At 39.0% G+C, this 19,511-nt stretch overlaps 1 protein-coding gene across 11 annotated transcripts in view; it reads right to left on the bottom strand.

Moving 5' to 3' along the window:
- Positions 1–19,511, bottom strand: part of grip1 (glutamate receptor interacting protein 1) — a 312,119-nt gene that overhangs the window by 107,829 nt on the left and 184,779 nt on the right. The window lies entirely within an intron of this gene.

Raw genomic sequence — 19,511 nt, 5'->3', positions numbered from 1 at the left:
GCAGCTACAAAGTTTCCTGCTGGATCCTTCAGCCTATCTGGCAACCTTGAGTCAGGGGGGAGGGGGAGGGGGAGGGGGAGAGAGGATAATGGTTGCAGTACCAGTTTTGGCCACAATCTTACATACTGACAATGTGACAACTGACAATGTGTGGAAATTTACCATGACTGTGCATTTTCTCTGAGCCAATCATAATCTTCCAACTTGCAGCATTGTATGTACGATAGGCGGGTCGACGAGACGGGGAGAGAGGGAGCGTGCCCTAAAAACTCCTTCTGAGACTTGAAGCTGGCTTCTGCTGATGAAACTGCAAACTGTTCTTCAGTAAATTTGTTTTTAATTAATTGCACTCCTGACCCTTGGTCTTCGTTTTCACTACTGGTCTTGGGTCAAACTGTTAACCCCTAACAAGACTACCGTAAAGCAAACCTTTGTACCCCCCCTCTTTGAAAAAACACATATCTTCCGCTCCACAGATGCAGATGACAGATGATATTTGTACTGTTATACATTCCCAGCAAGTTACATTTGCACAAATATGCAGTCCCCCCTCAAGTATATGATCTTGATGCAAATTAAGTTCATTAAATTAGCACATTTCTGCTAAACAAACAAACAGATGGGTCCAAATACCAGAGACCACAATGAAAAATCCACAATAAAGAATACTCTGGAAGTCAATGGCTCCAGTTTGGTTACTGACATTCTTCAAAATATCTTCCCTTGTGTTCAGCTGAAGTAAGAAATTCATACAGGTTTGAAACAACTTGAGGGTGAAAAAAGGATGACAATTTTCATTTTAAAGTGAACTATCCCTTTAACTAATGTTAACAAATGATACCTTATTGTAAAGCGTTTCCATAGCATTTATATGACACCTTCCTAATAACTCAAGATCGGGAAAAAGAATGATGTAAAACAAAGAAAAAAGCAGTAACAAAACGATTGTGCTATTATTTTTTTTTCGATCAGATTTTCAGACTCATCAAGACATGAACTTTTGCTATAGACGGATACAAACAGCCTGTCAGATCAGGGCCAGTCAAGTCTTGAGAGGAACCAATCGAACATCACAAAAGCTTAGCTATGGCCAACCAATCAGCTGATTCAACCATGTCTCTTGGATCCTTCATAAATTATTATGCAGATGACATTCAGGCCTGATCGGATAACTGAATGACTGAATATGCATTTGTTTATGATTCAAAGACCTTCAGGGAATAATAATGAAGACAGATTATTTTTTCCCCTTGGGTTTAAATAAAAAACTTAGCTTGCAAGATAACACAATTTCCACATTTAACATGCAATTTTCACACCAAAATTCCATCCCTATTCTGACAGATTTAGCAGTTTAGAGAAAACAAAGCCGCACAGCAGGATATTAATTAACCGTATTAGCCAAAGCCTATTTTCAGCATCCAATCGCTCATTCTCCCAGTGTCACCATCCCCGGCGGTACTCACCGGCGTCACTGCGGAAAGCTCTGCTGACACCACAAAGGAATGCCATAGGGTAACTGTGCTCTACAACACCCAGGGGTTGTCTGAAATCTACCTCACCCAGTGGAATCCAAGTCTAGCAATGTCAGGGATCTTCAACCTCCACAGCTGTCCGGCATCTGTTTTCCGCATAGTTCGAACCCTGTGTCCCAGCACGTGGAAACGTCCACACAAAAAACGCTCATACACGAGCTCGGGGACGCTAGATGTTGTTCGGATGAGTGCACCGCTAGGTTCCGAGGCAGTGGGTGTATTAAAAGTGCTGATGATGGCCCAACATTTTACTTTTTCCTTCTCTATTCTAAGCAAAACCCCAGGGCACTTATGCACTCTAGATTAAAGATGCTGCAAATCAAAAGTTGAACCATTAGAAAAGTTCTTAAGAGATCAACAAGTCAGCTCGCTTCGTTCCACCTACGACGGTCCAGGTCCGTTGGTGACGCATCCCGCGAGTGCATCCCTCGATGCAGGTGGCGAAATGAATAAATGACTAAAAACCTGGGTCTAGGCGCCAAGCATTAGCACAGAAAGAGGCAGGACGAGACATTTCGGTCTTACAGCACAAGGAAAATGGAAACGAGAGTGTAAGTTTGCGCATGGCAGAGAGAGAGAGAACAAGAATGGGACAAGATGAGAGATGCAAGCAAAGCGATCGTCATCCTGTCGGGTCACAGCACGGTCGCTCATGCATACCTGTACATTCATTGGGGAGTTGGAGGACATGAAAGGAAGGTAAAGGAACACTTCCTAAAAGGTTCCTAAAAGATTTGAACCTTCTGCAAATTGCAGGGGTGACAGGCTTTCTGCCAAGAACCCTCTGCTAGCAGACTAAATTATTTGCAACACAATTGTACAAGTGTGTCCTTCTCTTTATGGCCTTAAAAATAACATAGCATTGCTGTTGTCTCAGATAAATAACGATAGGAAAAAAGAAAGATACTGTCCTCAATAAGAACTACAGTATTTTTGTGCAAAACGACTTCAAACTCTGAAGAGTGTGCACTACCCCAGGGGAGAACAAATGAATGGCTCTATTATTTTTAGCTGTGATCTCAGACTGTGTAAAGTGGAATGACATAAAACCCACCCATCCAGGTTCGAAGAGTGGAACTACATCATACATAATGGGAGCAACAATCCCAGCATCCTCCTGGGCACCGTGGAGGAGTGTCTGCCCATATTCACCTCTAAGTGGAGAGGCGGGACGACCTGGGATTAAAAGCCCGGAAATTTTACCACGGATGGCCTGAGCAGTCAGTTCGTGTCACGCTCAACCGCTGGTGGTTCAGATGAGGTGGAACTAGAGTTGGGATGAGGGCGGCATCAGGGTTAAGAAAGAGATATAAGAAGGGACGAGAGAGCGAAGTGTTTAGATCTTCTGAGACCATCTGATGCATTTTAGAAAAGAAATAATTTTAGTCTAGAACTAGACTATAATGAAAAAATGAAATAATCTTCTTAATGAGTTTTTATGGAGTCTTCTTGAAAAACCCTGAGCTTATAAAGATTAAAGTTTACTCGTTTTAAAGATACATTCTCTGAAAACTGCTTTAATATCTTATGCGCTGTTGCTCTGAGGAAATATCAGGATATATTGTAGATTTCTGAATAATTCAAAAATACAGATCTATTTTGTGTTTATGTAATAACATCACAAACCTGAGGCTATGTTTACACAACAATGATGTACTAAAAGCGCAAATGATTTCCCTTTGCTTATGTGAACAGTTTTGTATACAGGTGACACCATTGTAAAAGGCTGTATTATTCACGTCAGGATAATGTCACTGTAAATAAACACTATGTGCCTATAGTCTGAACATATAACACGTTCGTGACATCACCCATTTCGCATAGAGATAATAACGGTATCCTTTTCAACTTGCCCAAGAAATGCTGTTTCATGTAAATAACCCCTGAAACAAAATATGAATGGTCATTTCACATGTCAGAGACAGTGTATTCCTGTGATGGCAAAGCATTAGTACTCTAGTCTTTTTGCCTGGCTATCACCAGACCAAACTCAATCTTTTAACATTGGTCTGTAGCCTGGATGCCAGCTGAACTTAGCCCCGCCCACAACATTTTTAGGTTGGGCAGTTCGGTCTGGACTTGATCCATAGAGAAGTAATTATCCCCGAACAGAAACTGTTCGGACCAATGAAATCATCAGGGCGGGCTTTAGACGATGACGGACAGATGATAAACAGTAACGTAATCATGCACGTCATCAAAGGGGCTTGGATTTATTTGAATCCTAAATGGAGAGCTTGTTTGTATGCATTCACCTTCACTTTTTCTCTCAAAAATGATGATCATGTTGGGTAAGTACTCTGTGTATCATTCAATTCTTTTATTTTTTTACAACACCGGCAAAGGTTGTTTATTCCAGCTTGCACGCAGACAGGGTTGCCAAGTTTTTACAACAAAACCCGCCAACTACTAGCCCTAAACAATAGCTTCTTGGGGAGGTTCTCTGGAAAAAAAATGGCGTTTGGGGGGTAAAATGTGTGTTATTTTCACACTCATGGGTCTATATATATCACATAATAGTCGCTTCAACCCACGGACATAGAAAACAATGCGCGGAAAAAACACGGACATGGCAACACAGTGCAGTTGAGCTCTGCTGACATTTGACAACTAGCGTAATGTGTCGCTCCTTTGCTCTGATTGGTCGTAGGTCTGTCCAACTGATGTCTTTCCTGGTTCGGTTGAAACACGCCCCATAATCACAGCCCAATGGAGCAGAATCAGACTCATATTCTGACTAGAATTGAGTATGACCACGTCAGGCTAATTGGTCTGAGGAGTCTGCTCTGTATATTTCTAATGCACAAGAGGCGTGATCAACTGGCATAATTCAAATGAGTGTACGCAATTGGATAGTCCTTCAACCAATCAGTCCCTTATCTGTCAATCATCCTGTTAAACTTTAGCACTTTAAGTGCTGCATAGCACCAGATCTGGGTGATCCAGTGGTTCTTCAGCGGTTCTTCACCAGTTCTTTGGGATGACTGAGGTGCTATATACACTGTTAAAAATAAAGGTTCTTAAATGGTTCTTTGGCATAGTGTATGGTTCTATGAAGAACCTTTAATATCCAAAGAACATTTCCATTGCACAAAAGATCCTCTGTAGTGCAAAAAGGTTCTTTAGGCAATAAAAAGTTAGAAAAAATGGTTCTTTAAAGAACCTTTCACAAAACGGTTCTTTGGGAAACCAAAAATGGTTGTTCTATGGCATCACTGTGAAAACTCATTTTTGGTTCTTCCTGGCACCTTTATTTTTGAGGGTGTAGCACCGTTACCATATACAGAACCTGTTAATCCCCTGTATGGTTCTTCAGCGGTTTTTCAGTGGTCCTTTGGGGTGTTAAAGGTGCTATATAGCACCACTGCCATATGAAGAACCTTTCAAGCCGGCTTATTATGGGTTCTACATAGCACTTGACAAAGGTGCTGTAGAGCTGTATGGTGCTATTTGGCAACAAAAGTGGTTCCCCTATGATTACAAGCCAATAACCACTTTTAGTGCCAAATAGCACCAATTTTTTTTAGAGTGTATATACTTTAAGAAGTACACACACATCAGAGCTGTAACTCCACACCTGCTGCTGTTACTTCACATTGGGAAAGTCTAGGAAAGAAGCTTATGTAATCCTTCACCTCTAGACTCAGTGCTGGAGCTGCAGCTGGCGGTTTAAAGCACATTCTCACCCTGACCCAGTCTCCATCACTGAGCTCATTACTGACCACACTGGACCCAAAGCAGCAGAGGATCTCAGCACAGGTCCATGTGTTGGTCAGCTAAATTGGGGGTCTGCCAAAAAAAGAATGTCAGAATATTAACTAAAGTGCGGTAACACTTTAGCTTAGTCAAATTCTCACTATGATTTAGTTGCAATTAGCATGCATATTACTAGGATATTGGCTGTTTATTTGTTGGCCTACTTCAAAGCACACATTAATAATGCCTTATTCTGCTATATTCTACATCCCTAGCCTGGATGCCAGCCGAACAACTTGGGCTTGGGCAGTTTGGTCTGGATTCGATCCATAGAGGAGTAATTATGCCCACCAGAAACTGTTCGGACCAATCAAATTGTCAGGGCGTGCTTTAGACTATAATGGGCAACTGATAAACAGTAACACAATCAACCACGTCATCAAAGGCGCTTGGGTTCGGAGAACTTGTTCGTATATGCATTAACCTTTACTATCTCTCTCAGAAATGATGATCATGTTGCTAAGTACTCTTTGTATTCCTTCCTATTCCTGGGTCTATATATCATATATATTTCTATATATATTGAGGTCGCTTCAACCCGCGGACATTGATAACAACCCTCAGGAAAACCGCAGACTTGGCAACACAGTGCAGTTGAGTTCTATTGACATTTGACAACTAACATAATGCATTGCTCCGGATCTAAAGGAAGTCCCGGTTAAATATCTCAAGACGGCCCTGCTCGCGATGTAGTACTCTTTTTTTTTAAAGTCCAGGAACTTTCGGGGGTGTGACTTTGGCATTGAACATGCTGATTGGTTGACTTCACGCAGCCTTTTATTTCAACCACTATTTTTGAATGGTGTCCAGTGTGGTCATTTTTGAAAAGTCTGTGGTGCATGCATTAAGAGTTGATTGACATTCGAAACATCAACGAAGTTTAAAAAATAAGACCAATGGATCGATGAGGAGATTCAGGCTTTATTAAGCATATATGTGGAGGACGAAATCCAGCGGGAACCGGAAAGCCGCGCACAGCCCTAGAACGCCGGACTTACATTTAAAAAGCACAATGATGATATGGGGTATGAGGGTTTAATTCTCACTATTAACTTGTTGCTTATTAGCATGCATATTACTAGGATATTGGCTGTTTATTAATACTTATAAAGCACATATTAATGCCTTATTCTGCATGGCTATATTCTACATCCCTTAATCCTACCTAATACCTAAACTTAAACACCACAAAAACTACCTCAATAACTATAAACTCTTAACTATTGATAAGCAGTAAATTAGGAGTTGTAGTTAATATTAAATATCTGTTCCCCATACTAAAGTGTTACTAAAATAAAATAAAATACCAGTTTGCATAATGGTACAGTTTTAATATTTTATGTTATTGTACTTCATTTAATTTTATTCTGCCAGCACAAATGTTCTGTTATTTGATAAACTGAAAGCAGGGATGAACGGCAGACCCCAGAGAGAAATAAAAACAAATGACTGTTTGTGCCAGACAGCTTTTCATTCGCTGAGATTCCCCACAGTGGCTCCGACCATCTCAAGCAGTAAACCCTTCGGCAGCATCCCTCCCGTGGATAAGTGGCTAACTCTTCAGAGTGATTCTACCTTTCATTTGGACCCACTGTGTGTTGCTCGTCTCTGAAGCTTATCTGCAGCAGGTGAGAGGTGCTCCAGCTCCCACTGAAGGCCACCACACTGGGTAATTGGCTCTATGAAGAGTTTGAGAGGCCAATCAATTTAAAAGCTAAAATGCAAGTCATATGATTCATGAAAAGCCAAATGAATGAACCTAATGAAAGTGACCCCCATAAAGGGAAGGTGCAGTACGGTGATTTAAAAGATGAAACTGCTGCCAGCCACAGTAATAACGTTTTTTTTAAAGAAAAATTAACATTACAGCATATACAGGTGTCAGAGTTTCTTAGTGGGCGAAAGCCTTGTCTAATTTTAACATTAAATATCTAAAGGAAGTGTTAACACAAAAACGCAAAATCAAATGACTCTCATGAGCTGGATCGCTTAATGAAACAAGACCATCTCTGGTGCTTTCAAAATAAAAGTCCTGCTATTGACACATCGGCCAAACAGAAAAAAACATACAGATCATTTTAATTTTCACTTTCAATACTAGCCTGATGTCGTCATACTCAATTTTAGTCAGAATATGAGTCTGATTCTGCTCCATTGGGCTGTGATTATGGGGCGTGTTTCAACCGAACCAGGAAAGACATCAATTGGATAGACCTACGACCAATCAGAGCAACGAAGTGACGCATAACGTTAGTTGCCAAATGTCAACAGAACTCAACTGCACTGTGTTGCCAATTCTGCAGTTTTCCCGTGGGTTGTTTTCCATGTCCACGGGTTGAAGCGACAGCAATTATGATATTTATAAACACAGGAATGCAAATTTTAGCAGTCAACCTTGCCAAAATAACACACCTTACCCCCGAAATGCCATATTTTTCCAGAGAACCCCCTGAAATTCTATTGTGTTGGGCTAGTATTTGGAAGGTTTTGTTATAAAAACTTGGCAACCCTGTCATCACGCACGCTGGAATAAGTAACGTTAGCGGAATGAGTGTAAACGATCTTTGCCGGTGTTGTAAAAAAAAGAATTTAAGGATACACAGAGTACTTAGCAACACTATCATCATATTCTGAGAGAAATAGTGAAAGTGAATGCATATATGAACAAGTTCTCCGTTTAGGATTAGAACAATTTCAACCCAAGTGTTTTTGATGAAGTGGATGATTGTATTACTGTTTATCAACTGTACATAATAGTCTAAAGCCCGCCCTGACAATTTGAATAGTTTCTGTTCGGGCATAATTACTCCTCTATGGATCAAGTCCAGACCGAACTGCCCGAGCTCAAATGTTGTGGGCGGGGCTGAGTTCGGCAGGCATCCAGGCTAATTCAATACAGACTGCAAGCTTAATTATGTTAAATAAGATTTCTTGCGCACAGGGATCTTTGGGTGAACTATTGCCTTAAATGTGCAAATATCTGAAGTTCCTGAACACAAGACTTATTAACTCAACGGGTCTTTGATGTTCTCAGTAAACCAAAATGTGTGCGTTGGAGAGCAGCGGGCGACACAAGTGCATTATCTTAGAGCAGCACGCTATAACATCGCCTCACAACTTCAGCGCTCTCCGAGTGTAGAAGGGGAAAAAAAGAAATCAAAGCAAAGACGATGGTGGAGGGGGAGACTTGCTCATTGGGCAAGAAGAACTAACTGTTTGTTCTCTATCACTCCACCAACTCTGGAGGAATCCAAACCGGCAGGCGGCAGAGGAGATTGGGAATGACAGAGAACATACACCTACATCTCTACCTCATCTTCCCCTCCCCTTCGCTTCCTAACAGAAATGAACACAATCCCAATTGCCGCCTGCTGCTAAATATTGCGCCTCACTCCACAGGATCAATCCTCCATCCAAACTGTTTTTCTGAAGTAAAGCCCACACAGTCTGTACAATACAAAGATTTGTGGGGGAAAGAGTTTGCTGGAGGGTTTGAGCATTCCTCAGGACAGACGGTGACCACCCCAAGGTCTGGATCGATGAGGTAACTGTTAACTGGTTCACAATAACGCCACGCAAACTGATCTCTGCATGTGCTGCGAGTCTGTTTCACTTACAAGATGCATTTGGGAAGCAACATGTGCCAACCCATCTTCCTATACTTGTAATGAGAAGCGCTAAACTGGCTTTTGTCAGAAAAAGAGAAGCTTTCAGCGCTCCCTGCAGCTTGATGGTTTAACATTTAAAACAAATTAAGACAGACATAAATATTAATATTGTAAATTTACAGTTATGATGATTATATTTTTTCTTAAATACTACGGTATTTTTTTAATTTGACAGTAAAATATTAAAACAGTCGAATTACTTTTATTAAATTATTAAAATGTTTGTTATTAAATTAGTAGAGCCTAATGTTTGTTGTTGAATTATTAAAATGTTATTTAATAATTCTAATAAATAATAATAATAATAAAGTATAAACTAGCCATTGTTAAAAAAAGAGAAGTTGTAAGGGCTCTCTGCACTTTTCCGCCTAAATAAAAGCATTTGAAAATAAAGAAATTAAGAAAGCCATAAAAATGAGCATTGTCAATTTACAGTTATGATTATTATATTTTTCCTTAAATACATTTTTTTTATTTGACAGTAAAATTAAAATTACTAAATTACTAAAATTAAATTACTAAAATGTTATTTAATAATTCTAATAATAATAATAATAATAATAATGTATACATTAGTATTGTTAATTTACTAAAAAAGTTTTTTTTTACTGTAAAATATCTTATTCTGTTTAATGTATCTAATAAATAGTTATTTAATAATTATATGAATAATTATATGAATAATTATATGAATAATTATATGAATAATAATAATAATAATAATAATAATAATAATAATAATAATAATAATAATTAATAATAATAATAATAATAATAATAATAATAACAATATAAAAGAAAAGAGAAGTTAAGTTAAGGGCTCCCTGCAGTTTTCTGCTTATATAAAAGCTAAATAAAAGCATTTGAAAATTAAGAAATTAAGAAAGCCATAAATATTAGTATTGTAAACGTATACGCAGTAAATAATAATAATAATAATAATAATAATAATAATAATAATAATAATAATAATTGGTATAAATATAATATTTCCCAAAATACTCTAATAATGGTGCAGCCTTAGATGCAAGGATGCCAATGTTATGTTTATGTTTATAGTAAAGCGCTAGCCAAAACTCTATTGAATGTTTATTTAAGCCGGCTGTTCGGGTTTGCCGTCAGCATGGCTGCGTTAGGTTTCCATGACACTCTGTGCTGGTTCCAGTTTTACTATTTGGACATATGGAATAATTACACCCTGCAGGCAGCTTAACCAATCAGACATTGACATGCGTTGCATTACACAACCTGTCGAGAAACAATGCTGACACCACAAAATTAAGCAAGCTACAAGACCAAGCTCTGATGCTCTGGGTCAGTACATGTATTCGGGGAAATTAGCTACACACAAGCAGCACCGCTCGAGGACACATGCGGTGCAGCTGACACAGGCAAAAGCAAAGCAAGCCTTGCATGAAATGAGGCTAATGAAGGCTTCTGTTCTGAATCACGACTGCTTGTTTGTGTGCACGTACGCATATTTATATGACCTGTATTGGCCTGGCGCTACACTACTCACTAAATTGGGTGCGATTTCTCTCCAGAATGAACCTAGTCCAGGTTGACGGACATCATAATACCAGAGCAGACTGCTTCCATCGGCCGTCCAAACCTGCAACAGGCTTCAAGACCAGCTGGAGGCCGTCAAGTCCTGCCAAAATCGTCCACAGGGCTGAAAATGGCTTAATTGGGCCTGTGAGAACAAACAGCCGAGGAAGGACCGCGTATTTGTATATTTCTATATTACTAACCTGTCTGAGAAGCACACCAGGGGTTTTTCTTGAACTGAGGTGATATTTAATCCCTGCCAGAGCTGAGGTTGAGAGGTGCTTATCTGCCTCCCATCTATGCTAGCACAAAAAAACTATACGCTTAACCTTTAGAAAACTCTGTGACACTCATACCCTTGGGGAAAAATTACAGAGAGGCTACAAAGCATGGCGACACAGTGTAGTCCATTCAAAATAACAGACTTCCTCTAGGCACAAAGGTTATTCTACTGAAAAAAGACAGGGCTGATTGAAAACGCAATGGACTCTGAGAGGCTCTCGTCGCCTTGATCGCCTCACATATCAGCCGAACGACCCGGAGCCCTGACACTTCATCGGCCCATGCAAGGAAGGGAACGTCACAAAGCTGATATTGCTGACAAGAATTATTTATTTTAACCTTCCGCAGTCTGCTCTGCTCCAGTAAGGGACGAGCAAACCACTAAAGTACGGAACTTCAGCACATAACTCTTATGCTACGGACATGAGAGCTGTGCTATTCGTTTTCTATGTGATCTCACTCAGTTACCACCTGGTGAAGTATAAAACTAGTAAAAAATGCATTAGATTTCAGCCTTGTTTGCACTGAATTGCTGCTATGAGACTAGCCAGTGGTTCTGATCTCAAATGAGATGTACTGCTAGTGAGAGCAAGATATCATTCAACATTTCAACTGAGAATCAGATTCCTTGCCGTTATATTCTGGAGGTGAAAGTGTTTGTATCCAATTTACTTTGCAACATGGAAGTAAGCTGTTTTAAATGTCAGAGAAATAAGTAGAATAATAAGTAGAAAAGTTGCAGTAAACGGGAAAAACATTTGCACTACAAATCAGTGTGCTTATGAATATGATAAAATACGATAAAAAAGCATTAGAGCAGATCACCATCAGACTGCAAATAAAGTGGATGCAATTCTGATGATAATAAATACATTAGTGTTGTCAAACAATTAATCGCATCCAAAATAAAAGTTTGAGTTTAAATAATATGTGTTTAATTATGTATTTATTGCATGTATATATTTAAGAAAATTATATTATATATATTATATAAACTTATATTATCACACATATATATACATACATACATGCAAATATTCTTAAATATATAAATGTATGTGCATGTATTCAAATATGCATAACAATTATACACAATTGAAACTTTTATTTTGGATGAGATTAATCAAGATTAATCATATGACAGGCCTAAAATAAATACATATAAAATACTGTAAGACATTTAAAATCTTAATTCATACAATGAAACTGTTTTTAATATCAATACAATTAATGTATTAAATTATTAAGAAAATTATATAATTCATAAAAAGCATTATTTTTACAGAAACATATTAATTAACATGAGGTCCAACTGTACGGTTGATCAAACTGATAATTAAACTTTGTCTGGATAATGTGTTGGAATCACAAAACGTATCCATTTTCCATACCAAATCAGGCAGCGATGGACAGAAAGGACCCAGAACATCCTATCAACACACAACATTTCCCTCAGATCACCACCACAACCCCCTGGCATTGACCCAGTGTTTTGCACTGGTAAGAATCTCTCGGATTTTCTTCAGAAAAGGTAAAAATCTAGTTAATTAGTACACTTGTTTCCCATGACAGATATTTTACTGGTCGCAAAGGCTGAAGGTTGACACATCAGGACTCTGAACGTCACAGTTAATGAGCTCGGTTCTCCTATCCTCCATTCCGCATGCCATGATTTAAATATAGGACACTCATTGGGAGCTGTCAAATCATAATGCCTCTAGGTTTTACAGTTTCAAAACATGCGCCTATATAACGCAAGAGAGCCAAAACAGCACCACCTCCTCTTCCTGGCACTAAATCCTGCTGTCAAGCAAACGTAAAAGGATTGATGGAGGCTGTTCAAAGTGAAAGCGGTGGAGACCAGGACAGACGTGTGCCAGCAGAATGAATAAGAGCCAGATGCGGTGAACACAGAACCTCTCATCTGACAGAAAAAAACGGACAGATTTCTTTTGAAACTGTAGCCTGGTGAAAGAGCTTGAAGCTCAGTGGACTCTTCTGAAGCCATGATAGCTCCTCCGGTGTGTGAATGGAACAAGAAAAAGGTGATGGTCATACGGCTGCACAGCAGAAGCTGCAGTTGAATCCCAGGGAGGTGTAGAACATTAGTTTTCAGTTTCTGAAAAACTAGTCCAGTTAATGGTCTTAATATAAGGGGGGTTTACATAAGAAATGTTATTGAGTTCAAAAACAGCTAGTTAAATCTGAGAAAAGGGGGATTTATATATATATATATATATATATATATATATATATATATATATATATATATATATATATATATATATATATATATATATATATATATATATATATATATATATATATATATATACAGGGAGTGCAGAATTATTAGGCAAGTTGTATTTTTGAGGATTAATTTTATTATTGAACAACAACCATGTTCTCAATGAACACAAAAAACTCATTAATATCAAAGCTGAATATTTTTGGAAGTTTTAGTTTTTAGTTTTAGCTATTTTAGGGGGATATCTGTGTGTGCAGGTGACTATTACTGTGCATAATTATTAGGCAACTTAACAAAAAACAAATTTATACCCATTTCAATTATTTATTTTTACCAGTGAAACCAATATAACATCTCAACATTCACAAATATACATTTCTGACATTCAAAAACCAAACAAAAACAAATCAGTGACCAATATAGCCACCTTTCTTTGCAAGGACACTCAAAAGCCTGCCATCCATGGATTCTGTCAGTGTTTTGATCTGTTCAGGATCAACATTGCGTGCAGCAGCAACCACAGCCTCCCAGACACTGTTCAGAGAGGTGTACTGTTTTCCCTCCTTGTAAATCGCACATTTGATGATGGACCACAGGTTCTCAATGGGGTTCAGATCAGGTGAACAAGGAGGCCATTTCATTAGATTTTCTTCTTTTATACCCTTTCTTGCCAGCCACGCTGTGGAGTACTTGGACGCGTGTGATGGAGCATTGTCCTGCATGAAAATCATGTTTTTCTTGAAGGATGCAGACTTCTTCCTGTACCACTGCTTGAAGAAGGTGTCTTCCAGAAACTGGCAGTAGGACTGGGAGTTGAGCTTGACTCCATCCTCAAGCCGAAAAGGCCCCACAAGCTCATCTTTGATGATACTAGCCCAAACCAGTACTCCACCTCCACCTTGCTGGCGTCTGAGTCGGACTGGAGCTCTCTGCCCTTTACCAATCCAGCCACGGGCCCATCAAGACTCACTCCCATTTCATTAGTCCATAAAACCTTAGAAAAATCAGTCTTGAGATATTTCTTGGCCCAGTCTAGACGTTTCAGCTTGTGTGTCTTGTTCAGTGGTGGTCGACTTTCTGCCTTTCTTACCATGGCCATGTCTCTGAGTATTGCACACCTTGTGCTTTTGGGCACTCCAGTGATGTTGCAGCTCTGAAATATGGCCAAACTGGTGGCAAGTGGCATCTTGGCAGCTGCACGCTTGACTTTTCTCAGTTCACGGGCAGTTATTTTGCGCCTTGGTTTTTCCACACGCTTCTTGCGAACCTGTTGACTATTTTGAATGAAACGCTTGATTGTTCGATGATCACGCTTCAGAAGCTTGGCTATTTTAAGACTGCTGCATCCCTCTGCAATATATCTCACTATTTTTGACTTTTCTGAGCCTGTCAAGTCCTTCTTTTGACTCATTTTGCCAAAGGAAAGGAAGTTGCCTAATAATTATGCACACCTGATATAGGGTGTTGATGTCATTAGACCACACCCCTTCTCATTACGCCGCATTCACACGGGGCGTAGGCGTTAACGCTTCCCATTTACTTTGAATGGGTGACATCATCCGTTGCCGAACTGAATTGTGGGTTCCGTCGCGGCGCTTCACTCGCGTTGCAAGCGGCAGAAGTTGAAGAATTCTCAACTTTTCAAGCGCCAGCGCAGGCGTCATCCAATCAGATCGCCGTATGCAAATATCCTACAGCAGACAATAGCCAATTGCGTTCATTACTGCTCCGTGAACCATCCAGACCATAGACCGTTAAAAATCCAGACGCAGCTCCTGGACCACTACGTGATATTCTTCCCGCTGTTGGCGCTTTTTCGGGATTTAATGTACTTAACAGCTTCGTGCACCTGTGCAGTGCGCTGACAACAACTACACGGGCAATCGCACTCGCACATACAACCAAAAAAGGCGCTTTTTTGTGTTGTGTTTTGGTCCAAGCGGCAAGTTAATGTGATTGGCTGTTGTCACTATGACGATCGCGTCAGCACCCAGCTTCAGCCACGCCCTCCGTCAAGCGTTAACGCCTACGCCCCGTGTGAATGCGGCGTTACAGAGATGCACATCACCTAATATGCTTAATTGGTAGTAGGCTTTCCAGCCTATACAGCTTGGAGTAAGACAACATGCATAACGAGGATGATGTGGTCAAAATACTCATATGCCTAATAATTCTGCACTCCCTGTATATATATATACATATTTGACATATATATATGACATATATATATATATATATATATATATATATATATATATATATATATATATATATATATATATATATATATATGACATATATATATATATATATATATATATATATATATATATAGTCATTTTGACATGCTTTCTTGTGATGTGATTAGAACTGTGATTGCTTGCATTGATCATCTTGTGTGGAATTGTGCAACCCACCGAATCACTTGACTCTAGTAGCCGCTGTATTGCGCTAATCATACCTACTCTTGATCCCAATCCTAACCCTAAAGTCACTAAAGCGCTTACTAGGACCGCATAATTCGGCACCACACCGGAATGGCACTCGTCAAGGTAAAAGCGCAAACAATTTAAATCACCATATCATATTTAGTGTTAGTAATATTCAAAGCGTTTTAGATGGTTCATTCTTATGTGTAGTACATGAACGGCAGGAGAGGCGGGACATATCGAGAACCGGAAGAGTCTAACGAATGCATGCAATGAAAGTGTATTTTCAATGAAATTTCAGTGACGTAACGTTACTACATTAAATTAATATATAATGTATATAATACAACGTATAATAATGCAAGAAGGGGATATTTGTGGGACATTATAATCAAATAATATTATTTTAATAAGTAATAAGTAATAAAGTAATAATAATGAAAAACTGAAACTAATTTATTTTGGCTTAAATAATATTGTATCATGTTTTCAGTATCGTGATTTGTATTGAATCATGCAATGATGCAAATTATGACAATACAAATTTAGTTCTAAAAAAATAGTTCTAAGTTAAAATATTATTGTTATAGTTGTGGTGCAGAGTCTTGGGAACGATTTTGTTACAGTCAGTTTCAGAATATTTTCTTCCAGTTGATAAATGATAAAACATCGACAGCCAATCAGAATCCATGATGATCATTTAAAGTGGCAGAGGGCATAACAGCTAGCCTGACAAGCCAGACCCACATCAAGATGTTTGGTCTGGAAACTCACCATTGACAGGGCTCAATCCGAGGGGCGGGATAAACGGTTGTCTTTCAAACTCCCTCTGCACGCGATAGGATAGCGCTACACCAACCAGAGCAACGAAGGTGAAACAGAGCTCATTGATAGATTAAACATTCGCCGTATCTGGTCGGCTAAACTCCGAACACATCTTCCCTTTTTAAGAATGACTTCAGTGCCGTTCTTTGTTCTTTTCTCAGAGAAAAGCTTAACTCAAGTCTTCCAGAATCGCGGTCAAAGCTGATTCGAAAGACCGCCGGCGTTCGCCAGTTTCTGTGTTTACTAGAAGCACGCAAACGCAACTCGGCCGTCGTCATTATGGCCCCGCCCGCCGACTCTATACACGATGTGATTGGGCCATCCAGATTTTGAGGAATACAGCTCAGAAGGGTATTGAGAGTTCCTAGACGACACTTGCGGGCAAATTAAATTTGCTGCCACTAGGGTGCGTCTAGATTTCTAGGCTACATAACAGCAGCATTTATTTCAGATTTTTTTTGTTTCATTTAATGTGTGCTTTTAAAATTTATATATATATAAAAAACTATATATATATATATATATTATACATACATACATACATACATACATACGTACGTGTGTGTGTGTGTGTGTGTGTGTGTGTGTGTGTGTGTGTGTGTGTGTGTGTGTGTGTGTGTGTTTTTAATAAATGCAACAAGCACACATAAAATGGAACAAAAAAATATCTGAAATAAATGCTGTTCTTTTAATCTTGTATGTATATATGTATGCACCTTTTCATACTGTAATCATACAGTAAATACGATGGCTGATCATTTCCTTCAGACTGTTTTGTTGACCGTGCGGTTTCTTTCCCTCAGTTGCTGTGTGTTTTGTCTTTCTATCTGGTGTGAATCAGAGCTTAGCAGCTGGTTCCGTTAAAGCAGCTCTACAAACTGAGCTCTAAATTGTTTTTTCAGTTAGGAGGCAGGTGGCCTATAAGCCATGAGCTCAATGCAAAAGGGTTACAGTATACCCCTTGACTACCTAAGAATGGAAATGGAAAATGTCCCTTATTAGTGTCAGGGAGCGATTAGCATTCCAATTATTACAGTAGGTACGGTGCGACACTGGTAATATCAGCTGCCACAACCAGGCACACAAACCTTGATGCCAACATAAGCTCAGGCAAACACAGAAAAAAACGTATGCGCACACAATCTCCCACACAAGCACAAATATACAATCTTCAAAACAAACAGACATTTTTCTGTGGCTGGTATAAAATATATAGCCAGATCTTTCTGCCCACCTTGTATTTCAGGAAAGCAGTGCAGTTATGAGTGGCATGCGGTTGGCTCGACTCATTACCTTACATGAAACTAAAATATAATTGGCCCAGCTCACAGAACACCTGCAGAGGTGAAGCTAGGCATGCTCATTCCAGCTGGTGAAAAAAAAAAATGATGGAATAAATTCATTAAAAATCAACAACCTGTCAGTAGTATACTATTATTCAGGTTGCTGAAAATCATCTTCTAATTAATATTACTTTTGGAGCAAAATGAAGAGGAACCAACACATTGGGCCTCTTTTTCATTTTCTGACTGAATGCCTGCAAATGTGTAACAGAGATATAAAACCGACAGGCCATGGCACCATAAATGCCACTACCAAGACAAATGTTGTACACGCCTAAGGCCAAGAACACTAGGCGATCTCAAATGAGATGACAATTCATCAACAACAAGGGCTGCAATGGACCCTGGTGAAAGAAAAAAAAATGAAGCAGTTCTTTTTTTCTTTGGGTAGAGATCATCTACATTATTCACCACTCTTAAAAATGTTCCAAAAGGAGTTTCACACAGTGAAGAAAAAGAAACATTTTTGATTCCCCAAAGAACCTTTCAGTGAACAGCTTCAGTGAACATAATTCTATTCCTAGTGTGAAGACCTTTTTTTAAACTATAAAGAACCTTTTGTGCATTAGTACATTGATCTCCTGGAATACCCGTTCCTGATTGGTCAAATAAGATATTCAAATATGTCCGTTTATGTGTTTATTTGATACTAGAAGGCCTGTTATTATTGCAAAATAAAGCATTCTGATCAATGTATCCTTTTCTTTGCTTCTTACTGTTGCAAAACATTCACTAATATCACCAGACAAAGCAACGTTATGACATTTCTGATGTAATGAAGATTACACATTGCTTTAACCTTTTGTGGCCAGAAACCATCAGCCTATAATGAAACCCCAACATCAGTGTCCATTAGCTTACATCATCTCCCATGAATAAGTTATTCCTCATACACTCTCGTTTCACCTATAACAGACGACACACTGACTCATAATGAGTAATGATAATCATATCTTGGAGTCTAACCACACACACACACACACACACACACACACACAACCACAATATAAAATGCCTATATTTTTTGTGAGACTCGTCACATGACCTTTTAAATGTGCCTCATATTAGACACGTCACATTCCTAAAATGTCCCACAAGCATTAAAAAGCCTATTCTGACAAATTCATCATGACATAAAGTCATGATGTGAATAAATATATTTAACAAAAACTTCAAATGGGAGGAGGAATGTGAAAAACTACAGTACACACAGTATAAAAAAAACAAAAACAAATGTTGGGTTATTAAAATGATACTGTTGGTATCTGTTGGTGCTTTGGGCGGTAGGCAGGGGTCAACATGCGCACCCTGACTGGTTTGTGGCGATGCAGTCCCATACGCAACAAACTGTGATGATATACTGTGTATTCTAAAACCTTTCTATCAGAACCAGAATTAACTTCTTGAGCAATTTGAGCTTGTCTGTTTGATCAGACCACACGGGCCAGCCTTCGCTCCCCACATGCATCAATGAGCCTTGGCCACCCATAACCCCATAGCCGGTTTACGACTTATACTTTCTTGGACCAATTTTGATAATATATTATCCTAATACATCACCTAAAATAGCCCACCCACTAAAAAGGCCGTGATGATGAGATAATCAGTGATATTCATCATAATGTTATGCCTGATTGGTGTATATATGTGTGTGTGTGTGTGTGTGTGTGTGTGTGTGTGTGTGTGTGTGTGTGTGTGTGTGTGTGTGTGTGTGTGTGTGTGTGTGTGTGTCTGTTATTGATGTGATTCATGCCTAAAATCCAGCCTGTGAGGGGAAAACATGCAAATAACGTATCCAATTTCTTTCCACATTACACATAAAAGTGTACCAGATTTGAACTGAAAATGTCAAATTCATGGTGATTTCTGCTGTTCAC

This window comes from Pseudorasbora parva, chromosome 20 (assembly GCF_024679245.1).
Source record: "Pseudorasbora parva isolate DD20220531a chromosome 20, ASM2467924v1, whole genome shotgun sequence".
In the NCBI taxonomy this organism is placed as follows: Eukaryota; Metazoa; Chordata; class Actinopteri; order Cypriniformes; family Gobionidae; genus Pseudorasbora; species Pseudorasbora parva.
Note: the sequence above shows the minus strand (reverse complement) of the source record. Positions and strands in the feature narration are given on the sequence as shown.